Source organism: Buteo buteo, chromosome Z (assembly GCF_964188355.1).
Source record: "Buteo buteo chromosome Z, bButBut1.hap1.1, whole genome shotgun sequence".
Classification (NCBI taxonomy): Eukaryota; Metazoa; Chordata; class Aves; order Accipitriformes; family Accipitridae; genus Buteo; species Buteo buteo.
This window is the reverse complement of record NC_134204.1, coordinates 86,637,417-86,649,841: the sequence shown is the minus strand read 5'-3', so window position 1 is coordinate 86,649,841 and position 12,425 is coordinate 86,637,417. Positions and strand designations below refer to the sequence as shown.

The 12,425-nt window shown below is 38.0% G+C and overlaps 1 protein-coding gene across 5 annotated transcripts in view; it reads left to right on the top strand.

The window, feature by feature from the left end:
• The window catches only part of KIAA0825 (KIAA0825 ortholog), a 256,206-nt gene that overhangs the window by 1,582 nt on the left and 242,199 nt on the right, over positions 1–12,425 (top strand). For 3 of the 5 annotated variants that reach the window (XR_012649091.1, XM_075021305.1, XM_075021308.1), the window contains 2 exons: positions 211–273; positions 9,725–9,814. The gene's annotated coding sequence lies outside the window, so the exon portion shown is untranslated. The remainder of the gene's footprint in view (positions 1–210; positions 274–9,724; positions 9,815–12,425) is intronic. The other 2 variants (XM_075021307.1, XM_075021304.1) reach the window with 1 other exon arrangement.

The following is a 12,425-nucleotide window of genomic DNA, read 5'->3' as shown; positions in this document are numbered from 1 at the left end:
AAAACCAAAATCACCTAGCTCCAGACATCTAAAATTTGGCAGCACATTGGACACTTGGTTTTAAATCTCTCAGAGTTTACCAAATAGCAGAATGGAAAAATAGTTCTGCCAGGGCTCAGATGGGTCTTGTGTTGCTGTTTATAAAGTATTCTGGTACCCTTAATGCTTATGGAAGGTTTTTTCCTATCTTCTGTTTCCTTAACACTGCAGCTATATTTTTGTATGCAAGCATGAAGAAGTAACCATCAACAATCTCTGTCATTAGTTTTTCATGTAAGTGGCACTTAAAATTCTTTAAACAGCTACTTGAATATTCAGACTTAAATGGCTGTATTTATTGCTTGCATTTCTTTATTGACAATGAAGGTTAGTTGCATTTTCTATTTTGTACCTGTTGAACCTTTATACCTTTACTATTGAGTTGTCAGCACTATAAAGGTATTAATTTTAATTCTTGCAAAATTCTACTTTCTGGTAAACAGTTTTATTAACTACTACTAGCTACTAACCATTAGTTAACTGGTAACTAATACCAGTTTTATGCCACAGGGCTCCTAACAGGCTGGGGAAGTCTTCAGCCTACAGTACAATAAATTTCAGCACACAGTACTGTAAACTAGCTACTAGTAAAGAAGTTGCATACTTACATGATGACCATTTGTTACCTTTGAGAATGAAATGTCTTCTAGTTTTTATTTGTTTTTTTCTTGTCACTGGCACATAAAATATGTGGAATCAAAATAACTGAGACATCAAACATTTCATATTTATTTTCACTTCAAAATACATTGTTACTGAAGTGTAGCTTTAAGAAATTAAGAATGTTTTTTTACCTTCATTTCAGTGATGTCTGGTAAGTTTGGATTTCACTTACCCTCTCCCTCTATTATTTTTTCATAAAAAGCCTAAAATATGTTGTTCTTTTCCATCCTTGTCGTGATCTCATTATAGTAGCTAAATATCTCTTAATTCATTATGGTTTTTCTTATTTACAAGAGTTAGTATTAGGTCCCATAGGTCTACAGAGCAGTCTTTTTAACTGGCATATTTTTCAGTACCTTTAGGTTTCTTTATTCTTTTAATGTGTTTGTCAAATATATGGTTCAGTTGCTCAGTATTATAAACTATATTTAAGCTGTTTGTCTCTGGACTTTAGATGAATATCCACTTTTACACTTTTTCTTCTACAGTACACATGACATCCTTTATAAAAATTCAGAAGTGATTTTCAGTGCTACACAAACAGTATTTCTCTCACAAAATTTCTAATTACATTTTAAGGGCTCTCAAGAATTGCTGTACAGCTCCCATGTCCTCAGTTCTTTAAGAAGGCAAGATCCGAGGAATAAGTATTCCTTTTACTCATTCACAAGAAGAGCTTACTTACAGTGTTTCAAGTGCCCATCTCTTTCAGACTTCTGTAACTGCATCTTTCTTAATTTTATTTCCCAGAGAGACAGAAAAAAGAGAAATTTTGTTTCCATTCCACTGTTACAGCTTTTTACCATATACTTTTTGCTTCCTTTATGTTCTACACATAATCATATTACCACCATGTCTTCTGCCTTGAAATTTCACTTCTTACATTTTCCCATAGATGGCTATTTTACTTCACATAATATGTGCAGTTATCTTTCTCCAGGCCTTATTGGTTGGTATAGCCATGATCAATGTGATCACTATTGAACCTTGTCCTTAAATTCACAGTCTTTCTGCAAGCCTTCCCCACTTTATCCTCAAATTTGCAAATTAGGGTTTGGGGTTATTTTTTGCATTTTTTGTCTCTCACTAGCCTTTTGACTTCCTATGCTGAAAATTTTATGTAATTTCTTGCAGTAATTGTGATAGTGATACAATCCACGCATAAACATCTCTTCCATTGTGAAATATGATCTGACAGGTTTTTTTATCTAGTGGAAGTTACTTTGCATTATGTGCTTAAAATATTTTCCATCATGCAAACAAGTTTATCAGTTGACTCATTAATGATGCTGTGAAAAGCTGAAATCAGGACTCAATAGTCAGAAGACTATGAAGCAGGTATCCTTTATTGCAGCGCTGGGCACACAGGGGATTTCTCCTCCTATTGTGTGTGCCTGGTCAGGTTAATTGCATAGTTTATATACAGGTTCTATATACATATTCATCAGATTTCTGAGAAAAGTTTTACATATTCATTAATTTTCCAGGAACTCATTATCATATGTAAATGTCCTTCACGCAGGTGTACTTGAGGTCTCTGGTGGCCTTCAGGAGTCCTCTGGTGGTCTTCAGTAGTCTTCCTCACTTGTCCGCTACTTGACCCTTCTCGGATGATTCTGCACTGTGCAATCTTCTGCATGTTTTAGTTCATCTTATCCTAAAGAGTGCTCGTTAGTGCTTCTATTATCTAAGCATACAGTTTGATGTAATCCATATGGGTACTTCTAAGCTAAGTTATCGGAGAGGGCTAAAGTCCTAATCTTCTTCAGAAACTGCAAGGCCATCCAAAAGCAATTTCTCCTACATTTTGCAACATACAGAACTTTTATCTACCACCTGTTAGCAAATAATTGGGTAAAGAAATAGCAAGGCCATTGTATTCAGAAAAACATCTTTGCATCATTAACAATTACAGAGCTGAAAAGATTATTCATTAGAGCTTTTTTCTTCTGTTGCCTCAATATAATGTGTGTATACTTGTTTAAGCAGTATCCTTTGACAAAACAAAAACCACAATGCCATAGGCAAATTTTGGTCAAACATTTAGTAGTCACAGCTTTGTAAAAAAAAACCCCAAACTGAAGCTACACTGAAAAGTCAGTTTTAACAGCTAGAACAGCATGAAGTGTCTCCACACTGCCTTCATGTGGAGAAAAATCTAACTTTGTGCCCTGTTTTAAGTCCATGTTGTAAGTCTGTCTTCAGTACAAAGCACTGACTCTGGCTTTGTCAAAATGGTGAAGGAATTTATATTTTCTTCTATAGTGATAAGGGATTACAAGAATTAGAAATAATATAAACATAGTATAAATCCACAGAAGCTAGAATAGCTTCTTAATAATAATTGTTCTTCTCTAAACATACCTGTAGTTTCTTTCATGAGCTGATGAATACAGCAATGGCAGAGCAAGCATTGCCAAAATTGTTGCTTTTCTTCAAGCCTTGCTGCTTATGTAAGCTCTCAGCTATCATAACTTTGTACTTACATTTGAAAACATCTTCTTTATGGTCTTTTCAGGAGGTATCATTTGTGTTTCTTTCATGTAACCATTTTTCTTAACAAAGAACATTTCCTTTTCTGATCATTGCAAGCTCAGCCTATCTTCCTATCTCCTTGCATTCATCTGCCCTTCCACCACCAAACATTCTGTTAATCTATGTCAGTGAATCAGTGTTGAGGGACAAATGTAGAGAGCACAGAACGGTGTTCAGCAATTTGTTCAATACTCTGAACTCTTCTGTAAATGTTACTCTTCTGTAAATGGTGCCAAGCTATATACTTCATGTGTATTAGTTCAATCATTAATGAATTGGTGTACTGCACCTCATTAGTGCACTTTCAGTCACTCATGACTTGGAATAAGGTTTTGTTTGTTTGTATGTTTTTTTCTTTTAATACAAAGGTAGTGGAATAATTTCATTTTGCATTTAATACTTAACCTTTCCTACAATGTAAAGTTCAGGTTTCTTGTCCTTGCTGGACATAAGTTAGTCTCTGGCTGCTTGGACATTCTTTCTTAATTATATTACTGTTCTCCTGCCCTGACCTAAATTCACTATACCTGCCTGGAATACTTTATTGACCTAATTCCCCCATGACCTTCTAATATTTTCACCTACATAGGAGATCCATTCTGATGTGGTCAGCCAATTTTCCTTCATCAAAGTCCTTTCACCTTCTTTTTTTTTTTTTTTGAGGATCCACATAAGCTCATTCAAATTGTGTTTGTTGAATTTTTTTAAAATATTTTTGGATGTGGTTTAAATTGCTATTTTTTTGTCTTTTGTGTATTATTCTTCTCTAAGTAACTGCAGTCAGAATGGTGAATGTGTGTAATGGTAGCAGAAATTATAAATTTTTCTTAATAATTGTATGTTGTTAAATAGCAATGTATATACTCAGAATATTTCAGGATGGTTTCTTCTCTGCAATACCCACCCACCCCCCCTCCAGTTTTATTTATTATTAGACAACTACCAACAGCATGATTGATGCCCCACAATGCAGATAAATGTGAACCCTGGCTCACAGACATTAGAAAATCAAATTAGACATGATGTAACCAGTGGGGTAACATGTTGCGTGTACACTTTTTACCTTCTCCGCTGTTCGTTATACTTGAGGTCAGTACAGAGGGTAGGCAAAAGGTGTAGATAATTGTGGATAGGAGGAGAAAAGAAAATTACTAAAAAGAAGTTAGGAGAAGTTATGGCATAAATTATAATACAGAAGATAAAGAAGGTACAACAAGAGCAAGCTGGTGTCAAAATACCCTACAGTATGTTACAGTTCTGTCTATGTATCTTACCACATGTAACTGGAAGATTATAGAAAATTGTGACATACAGGTATCAGACATAGATTTGGTACTTAAGGTGAGGTTAACAGAGTATCACAGCAGTTCCTTGTAACTAACTGTTTAGTTGTCCCTTAAGTTAAAGTGAAACCCCTGTCATCAGCAGCTCTTACAGATAAATACTGTATTCTTATAACTTTCTTTGTCATCCATCCCTAAGAATTCCAGGTTGCCGCTGAAGGCAAACTTACCCTGGGATAGCAGTGTCTCTTTAGTGTCTTGAAGCATTCAGTACTAAAATAATGTGTTAATTGGTGTGTTTTATCAGAAATCATTGTCTAGTAGACTGAAAAAGTAGACAGCATTTACCAAAGAATGCATCCAAAATTAACTGTCAGAGTAATAGCAAAACCCAGATCATATTAATGTAGTTACCTATTGCCATAAGGAAGTGGGTTTCTCTTCAGATAGGCTTTGAGGTCTGTTTCAATGCAAAATAAGCTGAATATCCATAATCTTTATTTTTTTCACCGAGTCTTGTGAAGAATTCATTAGGATGAACAAGAAGTTTTGCTTAATGACTGATTGTTTCCCATCACACTGGTAGACTTGGGAGTTAAGAGAAGTGGAGTTTTGTTACTGTGAAGATTACTATGTGATTCTACTTGGCTTTGGCATACCCAGATGTAAGACATGTTAGTCCTTCTCCCATCCAGAGATACCACTCTATGCTATGAGGGAAATGTTCCCTCAAGGAAAGAGACAGCAATGTCCTTTTGTGATCTGTAGTCCCAGGAGCTTTATGAGAGTTGGTGAGGTCCTCCAAATAGCTTCCTGAAAATAACGTAAGGATTGCAGAAAAAGTGGCTAGACCTTTTGCAGAAGGGGTGCTTTGGCAGCCCCTTACGCACAGAAGAATTTCTTTGAAGCAATAGCATAGATTAGGCGTCTCCCTCTTTTCTTCCACTTTCCCAATGAAGCAATGACATTTATTAGTGTAGAAGCTTTTTGCTGTCAGCGGTTTCTCCCATCTGGAGTGCCAGTATTGACAGAAGGGCTGTGTGGTTAGCAACATTATTGCTCATAAAGATCATCAGTAAGGGCTGAAGTAAGAGCAGGACTGAAATCCCTGGCTGGGAACAGAGCATCTTTTTGAGAAATATTGGGGAGCACAAAAGCTTCCTTTGGGAAGGCATTATGGGCTCTTCTGTGTAAGTGTAAACTCTCTAAGGATGCCAGCCCTGTTTCTCTCCTTTTCCTGCCTCCCTACTCCCAGCAGCATCCTCAAAGGTTTTTTAGGCAGACCAGAGTGGAATTTAGGTACCCAAAGTCCTACTTCCCTGTTGTTTAGAGGTAAACAGAAGCCCCCCTTCACAGAATCTAAGAAATTACTTTACAAGAAGAGTTGCTAGTACCAGCAGTCAATAGGATATGGATCTTCTCAGTAACAAGAATGTTGTAAGTGGAATGATTTTGAATTCAGTTCACTAAGGGATTCTGGAGACAGGTGGCCTTTGAGATGTGTCTCCTTGAGTGGAGATACCACTGTACTCTTGCCCATCTGCAGCTAACTCTTCCCATGTTTTGGTGGCAGAAGGCTTAAACAAATATGACTGTTCCACTCATGGGATTGTAAAGACAGTATGGTAGGGGAGGGAACAACACGAAAAAAGAGCAGGATGAGGATTAATGGGGAGACTAATTAGGAGAATTGCATGTGTAGCATATTGGACATACATGATGTAAATCTTATGAGGTAAATGGTAGATGCTGATTGAAATGTGGTAAATTAATCTGTCAGTTTTTAGGTTAAACATTTAGAGCTGCTTGCAGAAACTGATTTGCTGCAATCCGTGGAGGCATAAAATAGGCTTCGGTGAATTATATTCGGAGGTGTTTCCATATTTAAGTTACTCATATGCCAATTTTTTCTAAGCAAAACGTCAACCTCTTAAATTTTCAGGATATGTGTTATATCGGAATGAGCTTGTCTCTGCAAGAGACAATATAGAATTAATCTGAGACACTGCATCTAGTTAAAAATGTGTATGTGTACATGTGTCTGTATAGAAATATATAGCATGGTATTATGTGCTATACATGGTCCTGAAAAAGGCAAAATTCTTTGCTAATCCAGCTAATTCATTACAAAATATTTGTACAGAGTATTGACATATTGAAATATGATTATGCATTCTATGCAAAAATTTCTGTATTTTTTTTAATGGGTAGATTTGGATCACTTTATAAGGAATTGAAAATTATGTTAGAGAAAGAATCCTTGATTAAGAGTCTTTGATTTTTTTTTCTAGTCTCCCTGTATACAGTGTAGTTCAGAATTTTGCTGAATATGTGATTAGTGGAATTTAACCATAAATTGTGTTATATTTAGTCCTCAAAAGCATTTTTTTTCACCTTATTTTTCAATCGATTCAATGAAGCTCCTGCACTATGGTTTGGGTTTTAGAGACCACAGTGATAGAAGGACTTCATTCTTTCTGGGCTGAGGAGAAAAATTTGCATGTTCTCACAGGCAGCAATATTCTAAGATGGAGTTCGATCAGTTTTTGACTAGTTGCATGGGTTTTATCTGTTGGAAGGTTGCTCAAGGAATTCACCACTGATGGGCCATGCTTTAAATACTAGCTCAACTTTATTTATGGACCCTTCTGTAGCCTTTAGTTCCTATACCAATACTGGTCTTTGCCTAAAAGTCTGAGTAATATAGTTAGAAATTCTTCCTTTTATAACTAAATATGTCAGCTGTCAGCTCTGTGATGTGCCTGATCTTCTTCTCTCTTGCAAAATTCAACTCAATATCAAATCCAAGTCATCTGAATAGCAATGCAAAATGCTGCCAGAATGTTACTCTGTTGTACTTTGTAATTTCCTCTTCTCTTCATTTTTAAATTTTATGTTTGATAAGCTGAAACTCTTATACATTGTGGCTTAATTTTATTTCTCATTAGTTAATATAGGTGAAATAATCACTGTGAATGTTTCTGCTTACAATTTTAGTTTTAGCAAATACGCTACTTATCTAACTTGTCCAAACATGTTGAAGGTATTGAATTTTAAGGCAAAAACATTCACAGTCTGAAAAGGGAGCACTGACAAGTTCAGTCAAAAGGGAAAAGAAGAATAATTTATAAAAGGAACTGTAGATAATGATGCCATCCAGTTGTTTTAAAGTGCATCTACCTCACCTTTAATGAATTAGATTTGTCAACAGCATATGTTTTATGCACTACTTCTAATGAAGTGGCATACAAGCACTACAGTGTACTTTGAGGTTTATTCCATCAAAGCTTTTTGCTGTCGTAAAGTAGACCTTTTTAAATAATAGATACTAAAAACTACATTTAAATAACATTAAGGTTGTGACACAAACACCAAATGACAAACTTCAGGCAATTCAAAGTTAGGGCTGACAACTTGTCATTAACTTGCATTGTTGCTTTTTAAAAAAGAAGCACAATTGCATGATTTAAGGATTGAATGTCAGACTAACTTTAAATTTCTTGGCTTTTGTGGGCTGGAGTTACAACCTTACTGTCATTTTTTATATATTTTTTTGCATAGTCTTCATTTCCAGAAAAGTAATAAAAACAGTGGAAAAAGTACAGGCATTATTGGTTTTCTTCTTAATTTAAAACACAGATGTGAAAGTATTGGTCAAAGAACAGTGGCTATCCCATTGTCAAACCTACATGCGATTCGTTGAAACTTCCTTTGCTCGTCTTTGCTGATTCTTCTACAGAACTTCTGAGTTACAGGAACTTTAGTCCTGGGGTACTACAGCTAAAAGCCTGGAAAGTGCTATGAGTTCCCAATTCTTTTGCACATAAAGAACCACTTTCTTCTTAATAAACAGTACTGAATAAAAAAAGAGTTTAATGCGTGTAGAAAGCGTTGTAAAAATATTTTTAATTGCTTAAAATATTGTGAAACAAAAGTAGGTGAGCAGGATACTTCCTGTTATTTCTTACATACGCTTTCCCATTTTATTGCTGTTAAACATAATGGAACTTTCTATTCAGGTATGTTAGCATGCATGTGTAAACACAGTCCTTTCAGTTCCTCTGTAGAGATGATTTCTCAAGGTCTGTAAGTCTAATGCAGGCAATCTATCATTTTCAACAGAGTTTTGTCAATTTAATCTAGCATAAACTGGCACTGCTGCCAAGTGGGCAGGACTGCACCAGCCACTCACTGCAGTCACCTGCCCCGTGCCATCATCAGTGGTTATTACAGCTGCCTGGTAAATGGGGATAAATGGGCTTGCGCAGGGTAAGTGGCTGCCACAGAAGGTTGGTAGGATATTTTTGCTGAGCTAGTTTTTAGCTGATTTGATTCATTATGTTAGTGTCCACAACCACTACTAGATGCAGCAGTCCATCTTTAGTTCTTTTAATACAGTCATAGAATTGTAGAATCACAGAATGGTTTGGGTTGGAAGGGACTGTTACAGACCATCTAGTTCCAGCCCCCCTGCCATGGGCAGGGGCACCTTCCACTAGACCAGGTTGCTGAAAGCCCATGCAATCTGGCCGTGAACACTGCCAGACATGGGGCATCCACAACCTCTCTGGGCAACCTGTTCCTGTGCCTCACCACCCTCATAGTAAATAATTTCTTCCTTATGTCCAATTTAAATCTACCCACTTTCAGTTTAAAACCTTTGCCCCTTGTCCTGTCGCTACAGGCCCTGGTAAAAAGTCTCTCCATCTTTCTTGTAAGCCCTCTTCGTATATGGAATGTTCATCTCAAACTTCCACCTCTTCTGTTTTCTAAGCTGATTGTTCTACAAGTGAGTGACCACAAGGTAGATTATTCTCATTGAAACTACTGAGCTATGTGGACCTTGCCTAAGCATTTCTTAGAGCTACCATATGTTATTTTGGGATATTCTGTGGCCTTCTAGTTTCCCATCCCCTACATGTCTTCTTGCCATTGCTTTTATACCTTTGGAACAACAAAGTGAAGTGTTATGTAGCACCATGGTTTGTGTAGTAAGTATCAGCAGAAATGGAGGCTCCTAAAGTTAAAACTTTTTTTAACATTTTGAACTTGGACTGTTATTTAGCAGTTGGAATTAAGAAGCATACTGTCTTACTGTATGAGCAATTTTATGTAATACTTAAGCAACTAGGATTTTTATTTGTGAAAGTGTTAGTTCCTCCAATACTACCTGTTAGTAATTTTAATACCTTCTTTTTACATAGGACCACGATGAACTGTTAACTGAGTGCTATGCATAGTCCCTTAAAACTGAAAACAAGATTTCAGTTACAGAGAGAACGTACTCACTAAAGGTATGTAATAATGTGAATTGTACATTGATACATTCTGAAATTGATTTGCTGTAAACTATAAATGCTTAACAAGTTCTAACTGGGTGGTTAGATGAGACCTGTGAAGTTTCTAGGAAAGTGCTTATTGGTACTGATGAAGAATATATATGAAATTTATTGATTGAAGAAAATGTAGGAGATGCTACATTTAAGAGTTTTTAAAAAGTTCTAAGCAAGCTTTGTTCAGATTAAACATTTTATAAAATCTTATCTCTTTACAGCAGCTATAAAAATGACTAGCTGTTTTAACTGTTAAGAAATGGAAAGTTATAAACTTTGGATTAGTATAATTTTGTCAGAAGTCTGAATAGGGTATCTCTTTGTAGTAAGGACTTTCACGGTTATTATGGAAGCTAATTGAGACCACTGTTTTTGAAAAGCATATTGTACTTTTCAGCATTTGCTTAGGTGCAACAGTCCCTAATATTTATTGCATTTGGAGCAGAATACAGCCTGTTCTGTAATACACAGAAAACCCTAATAACCTCTCTTGACCCTGTGAAGAAAGGGTCAGAAAATGTGGCCTATCTCTCAAGTTGTCTGAATCTCTTTTCTCAGTACAATCAATTTCTCTCCACTCTTTTTATTGCATTGCCATTAGTGTATAATAGTACAAAAATCTACTTTGAATAAAAACTTGTAATCATTCTAAGAAGAAGTGGTTTAGGGAGCTATACTATCTTGTAGTACAGGTAAAGAAGTGGTTTATTTGAAATAGGAATAGTAGGCTCTACAATGTTTTTAATTCTTACCATGCCATTTGACTGGGAGCATGTGAGTTCTGTCAGGTAATGCAGATATAGGGTGTGTGAGGAATACACTGCACTTGGTTCTTTTCCTCTAATAAACTTCTCCCTGGTGCACACTGTGATAGAAGAAAAAAATGGAAAAATATTCCAGTCTGCCTTGGTAGTAAAAATCAAATTATTTGTTCAATGCCATTCCATGATACACACTTGCAAAGCAGTAGACTTTTGATTCTCTTATTCAGAACAAACTTACAGTTCCTGAACAATGTTTGGCTCCAAAGATTAGCATGAGGCAGGATATTGTAATGTCACTTATTACCAGCTTATCTAGGAAAAATATGTCGTTTCAATAAATGCTCCCTCCCTTTTCTATCCCTGAACTCTTTCTTCATTTTTCAGAGTACATACCATTAACTATTTTTCTCATTGGATGTTTTGTCTGTGCTTGTATCATCCTCCATACTATTTCCTGGTGGTGTACCAGTGAAGGGAATCTTGGGCTGGGACCACCTGCTGTTGGCTGGGTCACAACAAGCATAATTTATCTTGCAGATGTATTGGTTTTATGTGGCAAGGTTTTGGTAGCGGGGGGGGTTACAGGGGTGGCTTCTGTAAGAAGCTGCTGGAAGCTTCCCCTGTGTTCGAGAGAGAGCGAGCCCATACCAGTCAGCTCTGAGACGGACCCGCCGCCGGCCAAGGCCGAGCCAATCAGTGATAGTGGTAACGCCTCTGTGATAACATTTTTAAGAAGGAAAAAAAGTTGGGAGAGTGAGAAACAGCCGCTGGAGACAGGAGTGAGAACATGTAAGAGAAACAAGCCTGCGGACACCAAGGTCAGTGAAGAAGGAGGGGGAGGAGATGCTCCAGGCGCCGGAGCGAAGATTCCCCTGCAGCCCGTGGTGAAGACCCTGGTGAGGCAGGCTGTCCCCCTGCAGTCCAGGGAGGTCCACGGTGGAGCAGATCTCCACCTGCAGCCCGTGGAGGACCCCACGCCGGAGCAGGTGGGTTCCCGAAGGAGGCTGTGACCCCGTGGGAACCCCGCGCTGGAGCAGGTTCCTGGCAGGACCTGCGGATCTGCGGAGAGAGGAGCCCGTGGAGCAGGTTTTCTGGCAGGACTTGTGACCCCGTGGGGGACCCGCGCTGGAACAGCTCTCCTGAAGGACTGCACACCGTGGAAAGGACCCATGCTGGAGCAGTTCGTGAAGAACTGCAGCCCGTGGGAATGGCCCACGTTGGAGAAGTTCATGGAGGACTGACCCCGTGGGTGGGACCCCACGCTGGAGCGGGGGAAGAGTGTGATCAGCCCTCACCCTGAGGAGGTGAAGCGGCAGAAAATAACGTGTGATGACCGTAAACCCCATCCCTGTCCCCCTTGTGCCGCTGGGGGGGCTTGGTGGAGAAATCCGGGAGTGAAGTTGTGCCCGGGAAGAAGGGAGGGGTGGTGGGAAGGTGTTCTGAGATTTCGTTTTATTTTCTCATTACCTTACTCTGGCTGATCTGTAATAAATTGAGCTAATTTTCCCTAAGCTGAGTCTGTTTTGCCCGTGACGGTAATTAGTGAATGATCTCTCCTGTCCTTATCTCGACCCGCAAGTTTTTGTTATATTTCTCTCTCCCCTGTCCAACTGAGGATGGGGGAGTGATAGAACGGCTTTGGTGGGCACCTGGCGTCCAGCCAGAGTCAACCCATCACAGCAGATCAATAGAATAGGGTTGAAATGCTAAGGTACAACATAGAACTCTTATATGAAAATACATTTTGTTACAACTCGTGCTTCTGAAGGATATACTGCTAGAGTTGTTACTATACTCAGTTTTAGGCA